The sequence below is a fragment of the Aquarana catesbeiana genome, linkage group LG02 (genome assembly GCF_042186555.1).
Source record: "Aquarana catesbeiana isolate 2022-GZ linkage group LG02, ASM4218655v1, whole genome shotgun sequence".
In the NCBI taxonomy this organism is placed as follows: Eukaryota; Metazoa; Chordata; class Amphibia; order Anura; family Ranidae; genus Aquarana; species Aquarana catesbeiana.
In genome coordinates, this window is record NC_133325.1 from 347,256,088 (window position 1) to 347,275,554 (window position 19,467).

Below are 19,467 nucleotides of genomic sequence, written 5' to 3' on the forward strand. Positions count from 1 at the left end.
ACTTGGGGCTAACAAAACATGCATGCATTTTACATACTAGGAAGTGAACAGCTGGGGGAGTCAATGGAGGAGAAGGATCCAAATGTTCTGGTAGATCATAAGCTTAATAATAGCATGCAATGCCAAGCTGCAGTTTCAAGTGAGCAAAATCCTTTCTTGTATTAAAAGAGGTATGGACTGCAGATAGAGAGATATCATTATGCCCCTGTAAAAACCATTAGTAACAACTCATCTAGACTATGCACTTAAGTTCTGGACACCAGTTCACAAAATGGATATTGGAGAACTGGAGAAAGTGCAGAGAAGGGCAGCCAAAGTTATATATATATATACAAAAGAAATGCAGTAGACATGATATAAAGTTAATATTTTCAGAAAAAAGACTTGAAGGTAGCCAAACAGGTTTAAGTAAAACACCTATTCATTATTTTGAACATAGATGCAAAAACAGGCAACAAAAAATCAGATAGCAATTAGAATATTATTATTATTATTATACAGGATTTATATAGCGCCGACAGTTTACGCAGCGCTTTACAACATTAGGGCAGACAGTACAAGTACAATACAATTCAATACAGGAGGAATCAGAGGGCCCTGCTCGTTAGAGCTTACAATCTAGGAGAATAATAAAATGGCTTAGGAGGCTGCCCTCCTCGGTTTATGTTGTATTCCCTTTTGTTGTTTTTGTCTCTTATGCGCCAGTTCCAGCCCCTGCGTGGGCGATCTAGGTGCCTTTGACATTGTTGTATGTTTAATACTACTTCTGCAATAAAACTTATTGAACCAGAGAATAATAAAATGGCAGCAAATGGGCAATCGTGACAATACGCAAGCAAAAAACAGGATATAGTTACAATATGTGGGTAGCAACTTGGCATGACAACATGTGTGCAACAAATGGAATGTCATGGCAATTTGTGGGCAACAAAAGGGTAAACATTTCAATACTTGGGAAAAAATCAATCATGTTGATACACGTGCAATAAATAGGATATTATAGTAACATTATACAGGTCATAAATGGGTAGTTGTCACAATATGCAAGCAACAAACAGTCAATCATGGCACTACAGCGTTACAAAATTGGCAATCGTGATAATATTTGAGCAACAGATGGGCAATACATGGAAAACAAAGAGATAATTGTTGCTGTATGAATGCAATAAATTACATTATGTAGGCCACAAATGAGCAGTCATTAAAAACGCATTGCGAGGGGGCGTGGCGACCGGACTCCAAGATGGACGTGTAATCTAGGAGCTCCGCTCGTCCTCCGGAGAGATCCGCATCCATCGGAGTCCATCGGCGATACTAGAGGCCACAAATACCACCACCGAGGCGGCAGATCCCCGCTCCACACAACAAAGATGCCCAGACACCGAAAAAACCCACAACAACCGCGGAAGCTGGACACCTTTTTCAGCACAGCGGCGCGCGGCCTACAGCAAAATGGCCGCGACGGAGCTCAGAACACACAGCAGAGGCATCCGTCCGGAGCACTCATGAGTGGTCAAGAGACACCATCCAAAAAGACACATCCGCAACAGTGCCCCAGCGAATCCTCATCTGGGACGTCCAGCCCCACTACCAGGAGCCCGGCCAAATCTAAACAAAGGAGGGAGTCTCCTGCTAGGCCGCGACCCGACCTGAACATGGAGGTAAGCGGGCCACAAAACGCCAGCACAAGCCAGCATACACAGGGGGGGGACCCCATAGCGGACTTTCCCACGGCAGACAGACCAGTCTCAGATACGATGCTTAAAGACATGCTACTGTCTTTGAGAACCTCACTACAGGCAGACATGCTCCAAGGCCTGACAAATTGCCAGAGGGAAGTGCAAGCCATAGGCCACAGGGTAAATCACGTAGAAACTAAAATGGAGGAATACACTTCTTCATACAACCAGCTGGTAGACGCACACAAGACACAGGGAGAAGATATAGCGTGGTTGAAGGACAAAATGGCGGACCTAGAAGACAGGTCCAGGAGGAACAACCTCAAACTAAGAGGCGTCCCCGAATCAATCCCGCCTAACCAGCTCCTGCAGTTTGCCCAAACCCTTTTCTCCACCTTGATGCCGGGAGCAACGGCCCAAGATCTCCTTGTGGACAGAATTCACAGGATTCCCAAACCGTCATTCCTATCTGACGACACTCCCAGAGATATACTCCTCAGAATGCACTTCTATCACATCAAGGATCAAATCCTCCAACTTTCACGCAAGCAAGAGAATATACCCCAACAATATGCTAACATCAGGATGCTCCCTGACCTGTCCAGACACACACTGCAACGTCGTCGCAACCTGTTGACGATCACCAAACCACTGAGGAACCACAACATTCTGCACAAGTGGAAATATCCAGCAACCCTGTCTATTACACACAACGGGAACACAATATCTGTGTCTAAGTTAGAAGAAGGCCTTACAGTTCTACGTCAATGGGGCATCATCACCGATCAAAGTACCCAACCCGCTGAATCTACAAATCTACATCACATGCAAAACGAATGGCAAGTGGTAACCAAGAAACGTTCACCTAAGAAGAAAGCCGATGGGCTATCATAAAGCGAACCCACTTACATAATCCAATCTCTCCGGGATAGAGATATCTAGTTAGATTCTCATCCATAACCCTCCGCATAGTAGTAGCAGCTAAGACTGCACGAGGATCAGTTTTCAGATCCATTTCTTATGTTCACACAGTTAACTTTTCTTGTTTTCTCGTTATTATTCCTTTTGTTTAGTTTTTTGGATATACGCAACATCTCTTACAACACTATGCTACCCACTGCTAAAGAAGACGACCACCAGATACTCTTCTCACTTCTATCGTCAGAGACACGATCAGTAACCACCAGGAACTGTAAGTACCAACAATACACAGCCACCAAATCTTTCTCCCTCACACTATGACGATCAAAATTTTATCAATAAATACCAGAGGCTTAAACCATCCGGCAAAGAGATTTTCTCTGTGGAAAGAAGCCTGTAAACAGGATGCGGACATTCTTTGTGTCCAGGAAACACATTTTCAACGACACAACACCCCTAAATGCATGCACACCGCATACCCAACTATCTACATGTCCTGCAATCCCAACAGCAAAAAAGGAGGCGTTCTCCTAGCCATCAGAAACTCTCTCTCGTTCCAACCCAAAGAAGTTATTACTGATGAGGGAGGACGCTACATAATTGTCACGGGAGACATCAACTCCAATCCATACACGATTGTTACGCTGTATGCCCCAACCTCCCATCAATTACGGTTCCTAAAGAAAGTTTTCATCAAAGCCAATGCCATGAAATATGGTAATCTCCTGATTTGCGGAGACTTCAACGTTACTTCAGATCCTCTTTTAGGCTCTTCCTCAGGTAAACCTTCCAACAAGATGTCCCTCAATAATATCCTTAAAAAAGAGGAACTATTTGATGCATGGCGATGTCTCCACGCAAACGAAAGAGACTATACCTTTTTCTCCAGCAGACATGGTTCTTACTCACGTATAGACATGTTTTTAACAGACAAATGGCTCCTGCAAAATATTGAATCAACAAGAATACACGATATCACATGGTCAGACCATGCTGCCATATCTATGTCTGTTGCAGAGAAGGGAGTCTCCTCGTCACCACCCATCTGGCGCTGTAATTCACGCATTATCCAAGACCCTCACTTCCAAAAGTCAATTTCTCAGCATCTCCATAATTATTTCTCAGACAACACACATTCAGTATCAGACCCATATATAGTCTGGAACGCTCACAAGGCCTTCATAAGAGGCATTTTAATACAAATGGGAGCTAGAGAAAAAAAGAGACAGGCCAAAGAATTTAATGAGATTCTCACAAAAATACATACCATAGACGCACAAAACAAACAATCACCATCAGCACCTTTGATTAAACAACTATCAATCCTTAGGGAAAAGCTCAGAGAATTACTGACACAACAATATGACAAACACCTCAGACGCCCAAAACTAAACTATTATCACAATGCCAATAGAGCAGGTAAATACCTAGCGAATAGACTTAAGGCGGCCCGTACTAAATCTAGAATAGCATATTTACTACACCCATCTGATAAACACAAAATTATCAATCCCAAAGACATAGCGAACCAATTTGCCACATATTACAGCTCACTGTATAACCTACACACTGACACTTCTACATGCCAACCAACAGCAGACAAAATACAAACATTCCTAGACAAAATAAACCTCCCATCTCTATCAGAAACCCAACTAAATACTCTTAATGCTCCCATCACAGTACAAGAAATAGACAACACTATATATTCTCTTCCAAACAGAAAATCACCAGGTCCAGACGGCCTTTCTAATGAATATTTTAAAACATTCAAATCCATACTTTCTCCACACATGTCCAAGGTATTTAATAAAGCAACAATCTCTGCAACCCTCCCACAAGAGATGCTGAGAGCACATATAGTGACACTTCCAAAACCAGGGAAAGACCCTAATACACCAGCCAATTTTAGACCCATATCCCTTCTCAACGCCGATACTAAGGTATATGCAAAATTATTAGCCAAAAGACTAACTAACATCATCCCTACATTAGTTAAAAGCGACCAGATGGGCTTTGTGAGGGGGAGACAGACCTCTGATGCTACCAGGAGAATCATCAATGTGCTATATCATGCTGAGAGATCTCGAACGCCTTCTCTGCTGCTATCCATAGACGCAGAGAAGGCGTTCTACAGAGTCCATTGGACATACATGGAAATGGTTTTACACAAATATGGGTTCCAAGGTTCCATACTGAAAGCTATTCTGGCCTTATACTCTTGCCCTTCCGCACAAGTATACTCCAATGGTTTTCTGTCCACAACTTTTAAAATATCTAATGGGACGAGGCAGGGCTGCCCCCTGTCTCCGACCATCTTCAATCTAATGATAGAACCATTGGCTGAAACCATTAGGAATCATCCGCGGATCAAGGGCTTTCAGTTTGGCTCCAACACCCACACCATCAACCTATTTGCGGATGATGTAATCCTCCTATTGACTAACCCACTCGCATCCCTAACCGAAGTACACAATATCCTCACTGACTTTGGAGATATCTCCTATTACAAAGTCAATTTCACTAAATCAGTGATTCTGGACTTGGGAGTACCTCCCACCACTAGAAACACCCTTCAAGCAAACTTACCATACACATGGAGCTCTGAAGGAATCACTTATTTAGGAATACAAATTACTAATAGAACCTCTGCACTTGCTAAGGCTAATATGCCCCCACTAATAGCCAAACTGGAAGCCCAGCTCAAGGAAATGTCTAATAAAGAAACATCATGGCTTGGTAGGATAACTGCTTACAAAATGTTAATATTGCCTCAAATACTCTATTTGTTCCGCACCCTAGCAATACACATTCCATGCCATTACCTTAAGAGCATATCAAACCTCAGCTGGAGATACATCTGGGGAGGGAAAAAAGCCAGATGCTCACAAAACAATTTAACTTCCCACAGGAAAGCAGGAGGGGCTGGGCTTGTAGACATATATGACTACCTATGGGTGGTACGTCTAGACCAGATCAAATACTGGTTTCAAGAAAATAACACCCCATTATGGGTAGACATTGAAAAAACAATCTCACCAACAAAAAACCTAGCACTAATGCTTATGAGTGACAGCTGGGACCAATGGGAAATACACAACTTATCACCTACACTGCAGACCTCTCTGAAAGCATGGAGATACATTTTGGAACAACAAAGACAGGATAACCAAATGGTAAATTATAAAATACCACTAACTCTGTTAGAATCCAAAATACCAATGATAAGAATCCAAGATTTGACAGACAAGGGCATCATACATATCTCTGACCTATATGAGGGATTACAACACAAATCAGTAGACCACATTATGACACAATACCACCTCAAGAATGACAAAAGATTCCTATGCATGAGAATTGCCCACTTTCTTAAATCGTGAGCTCCCCCAACCATATCCATACCAAGCAAAATATGGCAATTCTACTCCACATCCAAACAGGACACAAAGGGCATATCATTCTTCTACAATCTAATCCAAGGAAAGCTACAGTTCATAAAAACCATAGCAATGACAAAATGGGAGGCAGATCTCGGTACCACCTTCTCAGATGAACAATGGATACACTCCTTTAGAGAAACTCATAAAGCGTCTCACTGTGTTAAACACTGGGAACTTATAATTAAAATGGCCAATAGATGGCACTATACCCCATATAGAATAGCTACCTTCTTCCCAGGTGCATCACCAAAATGCTGGAGAGAATGTGGTCACATAGGAAACCTGATACATATGCTCTGGCACTGCCCAAGCATTAAGAGCCTTTGGAATCAAGTATTCCAATTAATCTCCTCCATAACAGGAATACTTACCAAGCCTGATCCAGCCCTAGCGATCCTACACTTGAACATAGATAAATGCCAGAGCGCATTCAGGCCTGTCATAACTCATATACTCTTAGAAACCCGTTTACTGATCTTACGTAATTGGAAATCCAGTAAAGCTATAAATATATCTGACGTAATCACAGCAGTTCACCGAAACTACACTTTTGAACGTCTTATAGCCATAAACTCTATGACTTGTAAACTGTTCGACAACCATTGGTCTATTTGGCCTAAATGCTTTGACAAAAAATGAGAAGTTTTTATTTCAATGATATGACAATATAAGTTAACTATGTATATCTGATGATGCGTATATCAATATACCTTCAGTGTACCTTTCATGTTCTGTTTAAATATGAAAATATCCAATAAAAAGTATTGAAAGAAAAAACGCATTGCGACAGTAAGAAAAACACCAAACCAACCTTAATTCTATCTTCCTATTGACTTATAGGGATGATTAGAACTTACCTGTGATTGGTTTGGGGCAGGTTACAGAACAATTAAAGTCCAGGTGCCAAATCTAAGCCCCATAGAAGTCAACGGGAGCCAAATGGTAAAAAACAGTAATGGCTATTTTATAGGCTAATAGGCAAGGGATTGTCAAACAAATGATTTGGAGGCTGAGCACTGCCCTGGGGAACCAGTACCAAAGTAAAAAAAGATTTTTTGAAATTTCATATAAAGTTATGTTCATTTTTGTTAATGATGTCAGCCTGGGGACCCAGTTGTTTAAAACGATCTGCCTTTATTTACTATGTATATTTTTTGAATGATCAGAGGTACTATGTGCCCTTAATCATTCACATGGGGAACAGTATTATTAGTACCCTTATTATTAAAGAGGGTTTAGAGATTCTGATAAGCCCCCTGCCTGCAGATCCCCATAATCACCGGGCCAGGGTTGTGAGGAAGAGACCCCCCCCCCCACGGCAAAGTACCATCCCATTTTGAAGTCATGTGGCCTGGTAGGGCACATGAGGGGGGCTGAATTTCCTGGAATCTCCAGCTGCTTGCTCCCATAATAGTGTGGTATGTTTTTGGAGGGACTCCATGTTTTTTTCTTGATTTTTTCGATGGGATTTACTCTTAATATCTATACCAGACCCCAGGGTCTAGCATGGAATTTAGGGGAACCTCACTACTTTTATTTTACACAATTCCAGCTTCCTTGTTTACATTCCTATGTCAGCTGAAATGTGACGGGTGGGGTTGAGTTATAGTTGTTAGGATGCTGGTGGCTACTGGCTTTCTAACAATCAGTCAAAGTGGAAGCTGTCACGTTTAGCACTAAAAGTAACATGTTATTACAACATAAATGGCATAAATTAAATAACATAGTTGCCAGTATGTTTGAAGTTGAAAAATATTGTACTTGATACATCTAATTAATCATAGATCTATGGGCATAATACATTTCCATTGCCATATTTTGTATTATGTTAACATGTTTGGTACGTGCAGAGGCATACTGTGTAAGCCATTTTATTATTTTTCATGTACTCAGGCAATTGTCAGATAAACGCGACCAACTCAGAAAAACATAATTCATTTTCTTTAGGTTTTCTTAATGTTGAGTAAAAATTATATTTGATTAGCCTGTCTGTCCTTACTTTTGTTTGTTTTTTTATGTGCCTCCAACTTCTCAATTGCTTTGACATGACAGCCATGTAGTTACCATACCTAAAACGTCAATGCTCTGCATTTTCCCTAACTCCCTTCACACACACAAAAAAAGAAAACTAATCAAATACATTGTTCAAGCTTTTGCTGGTATTAAAGTAGTAAGTACAGAAGAGAAAGAACTTTGTTCAATTTATGCTGCCGTTATTCAGTGTGTGAACAGTAGTGTACAATTCATTTGTTGTGTATTAGATATGGTAGCTTATAAAAGGAACTTGATTGAAAGCAGTAGAAGACACATGTTCAAAAAAGAAAAATGAAATTGAAAAATGGTAAGAATTATTTAAACACCAAGCACCTGTGCAAAATCACTTTATGTATGAAATGTGGGCAAAGATCATAAGGGAAAAAGCCAATAGTAAAAATGCCATTATTAAAAATGTAATTTATTGTCAAGATTTTTAAATTATGGATTGGCTTCACTTTTGATTTCAGTTCATGTTTTTTTTTTTTTTTTTAATGTGTTCTCTAGTTAATTGCATATTACTCATGATGTTATGTGCTTTAATAGAAAATGTCAAATGAATTGGAAATGTATCACTTTCTAAACATCCTGCTAATTTCACAGTTATTCACAAATATTGGCTTTGTTATGCATGTGTTGTTTTCTTTTCCAGCGTAGTGCAATGGATACTGTGATTATGTTTGAATAATCCCTGATCAAAGTGGCCATTAATCTTTGCAGAAATATAAATACTATTTTCAATTATTAATATATATTTTTTTTACACTTGCTTAAGGTGCAATTCTATACTATAATTCTATAACATCACTCCATGCCCTCCCACACTACAATCACATTGTAAAATCTTAGCACACACCTGACCATAGAGAATAATGGACTTCTTCACCATAGAGAATAGGGGATTTCTATGTCATGTTACAGAAATTTACTACAGAGGCTCTGCATTTTTGCTACCACAATGACTCTAAATTTGGCATATGGCTCATGGTTGTGGCACTGCCCCATGGACTTCAATGAGCACAGTGCCACCTGTTAAACTTGGCATGTTAAATATAATTTGCTGCAGCATGTGTACATTTCCTCCAGGTGCCACATGCACTAGTAGTTGGGCAGTCAGTTCGGACGTTAAAACATGGATTAGCTACGTGTTTTTAATACTCCCTCACTGCCCACGTGAGAGAGCTTAAAAAAAAAAAACAACATCAAGAGCAAAATCCTCTTAGTGTCTGCCCCGTAGTCCTTAGGGATACATTTCTACTGTAAAGAATATAGTGTATACAGCTGTCCAGAAAATCATAGCATATTAAAAAAAATTGTAAATGTCTTGGGACAACTTTCACTGGTCAAAAAACAAGAGACATATTGTACATTGTCATCTAAGTGGTTCAGACATAACCATTTCTGTACTGGTGGAAGGAAGAAAACTGAGCTGCAAACCAACAAAATAATACAATTGTTTGATCACACTATTTAAAACAGTATTAAACCCAAAACTAAAATTGTATCATATTGCAGCTTACCAATCACACTCTGAGTGAATTATGCACAGTACAGAGCATCATTGTCAGTCCAGAGTGGGGTGGGGGTGTAGATCACACTTTATAATCTGCTACAGCAAACATTTTTTTTTCTTTTTGGGATAATGGTTTTGCATGAATAAATATTAGCTGCACATTTTTATCACTCCTCTCAGTGTTAAAGTGGCTGTAAACTAAATGGCTAAAATTGTTCTAGCCTCCATGTATTTGTTCATTAAGCAGTGAAGTGTGTTTTTTTTTAATTCTAAATACCCTTTTTCTTTGTGCTCATTTGTGGTCACCTCCTCTCTCTGCTCTGTATCCAGATCTAAGAGAGCTGAGTGGGAGGGGCCGAGATTTCCCTTCTATTTTAGGTAAATAGTATAGTCAGTGAATGAAGGCTGGAGGAGAGCGGGCTGGCTGTGAGGAGAGGATATGGGAGGGGCCCTGAGATTGTGTTCTCACTACACACTACAAAGCTGATAGGTAGAGAGGAAGGGAAGGAGGGGGAGCTGCAGAGACGCACAGATGCACAGGAGAAAAACTAGATGATGGAGGCACGTATCCTGATCACAATCTCATGGCTCAGCAGCCATGATAAACATGGTCATCTCATAGAGGGGAAGTCAGAACCAGGCAGAACCAACCAGGTACTGCAGGAGATACAAAGGGGGAGTTGACTAGGCAAAAGCACTATGCTATAGTTCATGCCTTAAAGGGACAGGAGCATGATTTTTTTAGGGGGATAACAATCACTTTAAGTGATTTGTCTCATTCCTGTAAACTGATACATTCTGATGGAGAATTTGTGCTGTAAAAGACTACAGACTTTCTGGCTGGATTACCAGATGAAAATTCCTATTCCAGTAGGCTCTCTGATTCCTTATGTTTTAAAGTGTATTGCAGTTGTACTGTCTACTCTCAAGTTGTAAAGCGCTGTGTAAACTGTCAGTGCTATATAAATCTTGTATAATAATAATAATAAAAATAGAAGAAAGAAAACCTAAAAAAAGGGAAACTAATATACTGCGGCAGGGCGGCCCTTAAGAGCAAAATCATGTACCTGTATGTGATCTTCTTCCCCGGCTCTGGGGCATGCACACATGCCGCCGGAGCCCCGCTCCCATTGTGATTGGGCACAGCGGGAGCCAATCAGTGAGTCCAGTTGACGTGATGTCCACTGGGAACCGGATGATCATTCATAGAGAGGAAAATGGAGATCTTGTGTTTCTGCTAAGCAGAAATACGGATCTCTGTTTTCTTTTACTCAAAGCATCTCCACTACAGATAGAAAACACTCATAGGGAAAACATTTAACCCTTTGATTGTCCTTGATGTAAATCCCTTTCCTGCCAGTGTCATTTACACAGTGACAGTGCATTTTCTTTAGCACTGATCACTGTATTGGTGTCACTGGTCCCCAAAAAGTGTCACATAGTGACAAATTTGTCCGCCCCAATGTCGAAGTCCTGCTTAAAACCACAGATTTTTACTTTTTTTTATTGGATATGTTTTATAGCAGAAAGTAAAAAACTTTTTTTTTTTTCAAAATTGTCGGTCTTTTTTTGTTTATAGCACAAAAACGAAAATGCACAGGTGATCAAATACCACCAAAAGAAAGCTCTATTTGTGGGAAAAAATTACATAACAATTGTCAATTAAATTAACGCAGTGCCGGATCGCAAAAAATGGCCTGGTCAGGAAGGGGGTAAAACCTTCTGGTACTGAAGTGGTTAATGCATATCTATATTCATGGAAAAAATGGGGAAGAAACTGAGCTAAGATGTATAACACCTATAAATGATAAACTAAATGTGCTATGGAAGCAGCAATTCTCTTGTACAACATAATACCGTGGAAATTAGAATAAAGAAAAATTTGAATCGTGCTAGACCTGTGAATATGGTATGAGCCATAAATAAACAAAATGTGCAAACCATGCTTAATTAAATGTCAATCCATATTAAAAAATGAAATAAAAAGAAAATAAAACAAATAGTCTGTGTGAGTAACTAAAAACTGTCAACATCCACTCGTGCAAAAAATTGGGAGAAATGTCCATCCACAAATGAGATGAATCTTCAACCGCTGTTTAACAAAAGCATATGTGTCATCCACCACCGCTATAGAAGAATTCACTTCTTACCAGATGGCTATGATCCCCCACCACAGAGGATCATGAGAAGCATATAGTTTAGGCACAGCTGTAACTCGGGAATACACCAAACGTGCTGGCTTGCTAGCTAATCTCCAGATCACCTCATTAGTAGTCTAGCCCATGAGAGGATGCACACAGCATGTAAAAATATAAAAGCTCCAATAGTGTGAAAACCTTCAGGTTTATTAAAAGTTTAAAACAGAAAACGCACTTACAAAATGTAGTATCACATAGAAAACATGAAGTCCGATGTGTCGGCCGGTACACATTCGGACAAACCTGTCCTTCTGGAAACAGAAGCAGTAAGTCAAGGTGGCGTCAGCGCGTCGTCCTGCTCCGCCCTATGTGTTTCATAAGAGAATTACGTTATTCAGGGGCACTATATACATGAATACATCCTTAAATTTATTTTTAAATGCAACTAGTGTAAGTGCATGAATTGTATTTGTTAATAGAGTTTTTCAAACCACTGTACAGCATGTCTTAGACAGGTAAAGAGAAAAAAAGCACAAGTAGCCAGTCGGTTGCAGTGATATATGTTAACAAAAGTGTGTTAGTAAAGGAGAGAGCAGAGTGACAGAAAGATGAGTTTATCAATATGCAGTTTCCTATTTAATTGTCCATTTACAGGCTATAGGTGCTGGAGCTTTAAGTGCTATTTAACAAGTCTTCTTACAGAACTGCACTGTGTGGCAAATCTTTGTAAATCTCAGGATTGAAGGGGAAGAACCTATAATCCTTTGGCAGGTTAGGAAACTGCAGAAATATACTGTATATTTGACTGAATTATTTAGCTGTTTGCCTGATGTTCAGATTTAAATATGTCCTGCATAGACAATGTTTTTGTCTCTGGTCATCATCAATGGTTCCTGTATTAAAGACCATCTCAAAAGTTGCCCCCATCCCCCCACCCAATCTATTACAGTCTTCCTGGCTCATACTATTCATAAACCTATTTTTTTCAATCCTTTCTACTCCTATTCTACTCCTATTCTACTTGTGATTCACCACTGCATTTTGAGCCAGCTGCTAACTGGTCTTTTTGCCACCCATCATTTTGACAGCATCACGCCACTGCTAAAGTCAAGAACCTGCGAGGACCCCCCCAATAGACAGTCAATGGAAAATGAACACATTACAAGGTAGTAATAAGAGCACCCAAAGGATCCTCCCATTCTGCGGAGCAGAAAAAAGAAGACCCAGACACTGGCATGTCACATGACCACATATTAAGGTAAACATTGGGACATTTTGTTTATATATATATTTTTTTTAACTTGACAATTAGCTACTGCTAACTGGGGAAATAACGTTTTAGGCTTGATTACCGGCTGGAGTATAGCTTTAAAAAAAATTAACATTTTGCCAATTATACAATAATTATAATCATAAATAAGTAGTTATGTGATAATGCACATATTGAAAACAAGAGCAGAGCAGAAAACCCTGAAGTTTACCTAAATACAACAAAATCATAGATAGATAGATAGATAGATAGATAGATAGATAGATAGATAGATAGATAGATAGATAGATAGATAGATAGATAGACAATATTGAGCATTAACTAGTAAGATTAAAGTATTGTGTACTCCAGATCACAAAGACAAATAATCAAATGGCTGGGACAGGCATTGGGGTTGATTTACTAAAATTGGAATTGGCCTCAGAGCTTAGTGAATGCAAAAAGACTTATTTTGCTAAGAATATCCAATCACATACATGGACCACCTCATTTACCAAGCCTTAGGAAAAGGTCCCTTGCAAAGTAAACAGCCTATATGCCTTTAGTAAATAACCTAATTGTTTCCCACTTTGACATACATATTATATAAGCATGGGTTTGCAGGAGAAAGGATGGCAGAAATCCCACATTCAAATTCAGTATTTTAGGGTCAATTAAAAAACATCCAGCATTAAACCATAATTTCTGATGAAAGGTATTTCAAAGAGAATAATTGAAATAAGCTTAAAAGCAAAATTACTTACATAGCTGTGGCTTAAAGTCCTTGTCTGACTTAAAGAGATAATAATTGGTAAGACAGTTCTTTATTTTGCAATGGACATGTATGAGCTCATTATATTTAGGAATTCTCTATTACGCTTCATAAAAAAAGTATTTAGATCACTTACTAGATTTTCATTTATATCTATGATATCATTTTAATATTTTAGCCAATAACTTCTCATTGGTTTAGTAGGACAACATATAGTAGAATTGTTATTGTAGTTAGTGGTTCTCTAAAATGTAAACAGTTCTTTTTTAGCATTCTTATTCAGAAGAGACTATTGTAGCAGTTTTAAAAAATAAAATGGTGACTCACTAGAAGTGCCTCAAATGTGCAACTTTTCCTTTATGCATCACTTAATTTCATGAAATATATACCTTGAACATTTAACATATGCTGATATGAATGTTTTATTTCTTTAGAAAGTGAGAAAATTCAACTAATTCAGATTATATGTTATCATATACACCAAGACAATTGATATCTTTTTGGAAAATAGTATGTTCTCATACATTGTTCCTTGGTTTATTGCTTACTTGACTTTTCATAACAAATAATATGAGTATCCACACCATGTGGAAATCGAAATATAGATCTTTATGTCATTCAATGTTGCGACTTATTGAGCCATTTATTATGCAAAAAAATAGATCAGGTAGCTTTAAGAAAATTATGCAATTAAAAAAATACATTCTTTTTTTAAACAATGCAAATAAAATATGAAATGTCTGATTAGGTAAAATTCTGTTTCAGCAAATTGGTATTTATGAGGTATGCATTTATACGGACAGCAGGACAGGAAAAGCAACTTGAGATCACAACTTGCTTCACTGTTTTATCTTTCTAGCCAGTTCTCAGTGCATGAAGAAAAAAATAAAAAACAGTGCCAAAGATACTAAATGGGAACTGGGGTGCCAGAATTCAATAAACTACAGATCGCAGCTGCCCTGATTTTTGGAAACCAAAAATTGTGAGAAGGAAGAAAGAAAGGCAGCACTGGTCTAAAAGACACCCTCTATGTTAGTATTTATCCCTATAGTGTAATAAATAACTATGAACACAAACCTAAATAAATCCTGAATACAGTGCAAAAAATGCAATACAATACAAAATAAAGTGCAAAAGTGCTCAAAATTAATGGAAATATTTGACATATACAATAAATCTCATGGTATAAAAACATTTGCAAAATAGTACATGATTATAGTGATCCAAAAAAAAAAACGTTTTATGAAAAATATTTCAAGTGATAATGAAAGTTCATCGATGCAAAAAATGGTGAAACTTAACGATTTCTTAGATGTTGATCAAATGTGTAAACATGCCACCCAGTGTGATCCTCCACCAGTAGTACTAAACAAACTCACTGGATTGAATAGCTAGTAAAATTATAAACCAGCAACTGCGCTTTTAAGCAATCAGTGCTTTGATCAAGAACACTGTTTAGGCTGCAGGCTGTCCTCTCCAGATCTCGTAACCACGGCCCACATGTATATAGAATAGAAGAAGGAGGCTCCAATAGTGTGATACCATTTTAAAAGACTTTATAAAAACAAATGATAATGGGGGCATGTCCTGATGTGAGCACCGGCAGACGTGTATCTGGGGAGCTCCGGGTATCCTGATCTGAATCCTTCGCCATCCATGCATCTGCCTTGCTAAATCAAGCTTATACCCTGCCAGCCCCTACCTCTATGTCCCCTGCCTTGTCCTGGGACAAAATTGCGGGTCTCTCTGCCCGGGGTTGTCTACATGATATAGCTTCCAAGCACCTGCGGCTGCCGCCATCTTGCAGGCCTGTACTACTGTAGGGAAATCCAATCCCGGCCGGACTGGAGGTAAGGGACTGTCCTCCGTCTAGGGTTGCCACATCATCCCTTTAATCCAGGACACACATTAATTACACAGGTTCTGTAGCTGATTAGGGTGGTAATTAAACTCACTTGGTGCCTTATCTGCATTAAATCAGCCTCAGAACCTGTGTAATTAATATATGTCCTGGATTAAAGGGATGATGTGACAACCCTACCTCCGTCCCCATCTGCCTGCCCATCCACCTGCCTAGCATGGGCCGGTGGCTGTTTGGCTGCTGGGGATGTCCATGATGGCCGAGACCTTGCACGGCCTGATGCGGCCTAGTGAGGCCTGTAAAGCACCGGGGTTTCCTGAGCTGTTATCCCTCCAGGGGTGCGTGGCCGGCCTACCCAAACTCAGGCATGTGGATCGTCTGTCTCCCCCTGCCCTGCCATCCATCCACAACCCTGCCATCCATCCACACCCCTGCCAAGGCCTAGGGTGCTGCCCAGCAGAGACTGCTTACCTGAGCTGGATGAGAACTCCTGGGGCATAGTGTCTCCTGTCATCTGCCACCCTTCTGCCTCAGTCATACTGCTCTGGGCCCTCCCCACCCTAGTGCCCCATCATCACATCCTCACCACCTTGTTTCTGCCTGTGTGTCTGCTGTGAAGTTGGGGGCTGCTGGCAAACACTGATGACCTGCCCAGCGTGTTCTCTCCTGGGGCTCAGCGCCTGCTGCCAGCTTGATCGCCTTCTAACTGCCGCCTGAATGCTCACCTGGGCACGGACAAATATCCCATATAGAGGGCTCCCGTGGTGAACTGTCTGATGTCCTCCTCCTCCAAAAAGGGGAAGGGGTCCTTCAAAGCCGCGAGGACCAACACACCGCTCCGGATACCATTGCTGTCTTCCCCACGGACAGATCCAATTCTGATAGGGTGGCTTCGGGCCTTGCTGGCCGACTTGGAAATAGACCCTGGTGAGGCTCCAATGGCAGAGGGATCAGCCCCACTGCCTCAAGACAGTACGGCCATGATCCTTGCTGCGATCAAGCAAATTAGGACCTCGCTGCTGGTACGCATTGACCACCTCGCTGAGAAGTGTAATCTTATACGGAACAACCTCGACAAAATAAGGGGGAGAATGACCGAAACAGAGTCCAGAGTATCAGTCACCGAAGATCTTATGGCAACCCATGCCGCCTCCATTGCTGAGCTGCAGCGCACGGTACAGTCCCTTGTCGCAAAATCGGACGATGCCGAAAACAGGCTGAGGTGCAATAATGTCAGAGTCCTGGGTCTGCCTGAGGGAGAGGAAGGGGACCACCCTGCTGTATTCACGGAAGAGTTCTTTAAAAACCCACTGGGCTTCATGGACGTTCCCCCTACATACGTGGTTGAAAGGGCCTCCCGGATGCCCACGGGCCGTGCTATCCCAGCGAATATTCCCAGGCCTTTTTTGGTCCGCTTCCTTAACTATCGGGACAGAGACAGGAGTCTCTTGGAAGCCCGCAAACATCCCACACTCAAATATTGCAACTCCTTTATTCTTTTTTCCTTGACTTTTCGGCCGATCTGCAGAGAAAGAGGAAAACCTTCAATGATGTCCGAAGATGACTCAGAGATAAGAACATTAAATATGGCATGCTCTACCCAAGCCACTTACAAGTCCAACATGACGGAGGGACCGGCTTCTTTGACAACCCAGCGGATGCTGATGACTGGCTGACCAGCTTGCGTTAAAAGTTTCTTCTCATCAATTAATCTGATGCACGGATCTCCAACTTCCTTGCTTTGCTCTATCCTCCTACTAAACTATCTGTAAACACCAGAGTTACCTCAAATGTACCTCTACACGTGACCCCACACCAGGTTTTTGTTTTTTGTTTTTTTTGTCTGTTTTGTTCTTTTCTCTAAGGAGCGGAGGGCCTGGTGCTATCCACCTATCTGGAGAACTCCACTACCCGAAGGAATTATGCAACTGCTCCAGATCGCCTGGTCCTCCTGGCTGTGTTGGGATACATATCCCCAATCCCTCGCCTACTGTTAGAAGTTGAACACAAGTTGGGGTAGTCCCAGGAACTTTGAGCCTCCAGTAGGAGACATCTGCTATTAAGTTTAGGGTAAGAACTGCCTTGGCGACAGTTGGGGTTATGCCAGGCGGTAGAGCGTTACTCCCTGCTTTTTTTGGAGGAACTTTGCAAAAGTTGAGCTTGAAAATTCAGCTCAATGCTATTGAAGACTGTACTGTGACCTGACCTTCAGGTTCACAGACATTGTGTTTTTTTTTTTTTTTTGGTTTTTGGGTATAGGCCGCTTCCTGGCCTCCCCCATGATGTTCTGGGGGGGCGCTGGGAAATAGTAGGATAAGCACCTGGTTTTGTGCAGCTGGCTCTGGCTCTAGAAACACTCATCAATTGGGACTCAGTTGAGACTCATTCACCCTGAAGTTAGCAATTCTCCCCTGGGATCATGGTGTCACGTGATCAGGGAACAATGTTGGTGATATCCTGGAATGTCAGAGGCCTCAACTCCAAATTTAAAAGGGCACTGATGTTCCAGTATGTCAAGACGCACAACCCGCAGGTACTGATCCTACAGGAGACCCACTTGATGGGTAGCAAACTGATGGCCTTGAAAAAGCCCTGGGTTCAGAAAACTTTTCATGCCACATATTCCTCATATGCCAGGGGGCATATACTCAATACTCAATACTGATAAATAAATCCTACCCATGTAATGTTGAGGCGGTTCATACAGACCTTCATGGCAAATTTGTAATTTTGGTATTGATGGCCTGGCAACAAAGGTATGTCATAGTAGGAGTTTATACCCCACCACCTTTCAAACCGGAAGTACTGTACACTATTTTGGAGAGGATTACCCCATACTCTACAGCTAAACTATTAATCCTAGGAGACTTCAATAACACCCTCTTCCCTGATCTTGACAGGCCTACGCCTTCACAGTCCTCTACTGGGGACCTGCTGGGGTGGTCAATTTCAGCAGGGGTTACTGAGGTGCGGAGGTGGTTACATCCCCAGATTAAAGCTTATTCGTGTTTTTCTACCTCATATAAAACCTCCTCTAGAATTGACTGTGCATTTGCAAATTGACTTATGCTAAATGAGACAGTGGAGGCAACATATCTACCTAGCGGGCTTTCTGATCACTCCCCCCTCAAGATCATTATGTGGACCCCAGAAACACAGTGGCTCCATGTGGTGCCTTGGGGCACACTGGATCTCCCATGACGAGATTTCAGGGCAGACTCCACAAACATTGCGCAATTTTTGGGAACATAACGCGGGGTCATCCTCTCCCCATAGTTTGGGACGCCTTCAAGGCGTTCACTAGAGGACACTATATGTCAGCAATTAAGGCAGTGAAAGCAACTCAGCAAGCCAGCACAAGGCAGTTGTAAGGGGAGATTGAGGCGGCATCAGCCACTTACGGGTCTGACCCCTCGATTTCCAATTTTGAACTGCTGCAGTACACAAAGAGAGATCTCCACCTCCATCTCACTGAGGTTATGCATTTAGAGTTTTTCCACACCAAACAAAGATTCTTTGAGCAGGGTGATAGAAATGGCAAACTACTGGCAATGATGTCCCATCACGACATCCCCATAACTCTGATCCTCGAATTGATCTCTCCCACGAGTGAATCTATTACATCCCAAGAGGATATCCTAAAGGAGTTTCAGACCTTCTATCAGACACTATACAGTACCACGCTCTCTCAGGATATGACTCCTGGTGAGATGGAACCTCTCCTGGACCCCCTGGCTCTGGGGTGGCTCTCAGATGAGGAGAGGTCTCATCTGGTTAGGCCTATCACTGCAGAGGAGGTACATGCTATCATTAACACACTGGCAACTGGGAAGGCCCCGGGTTCTGATGGTCTACCC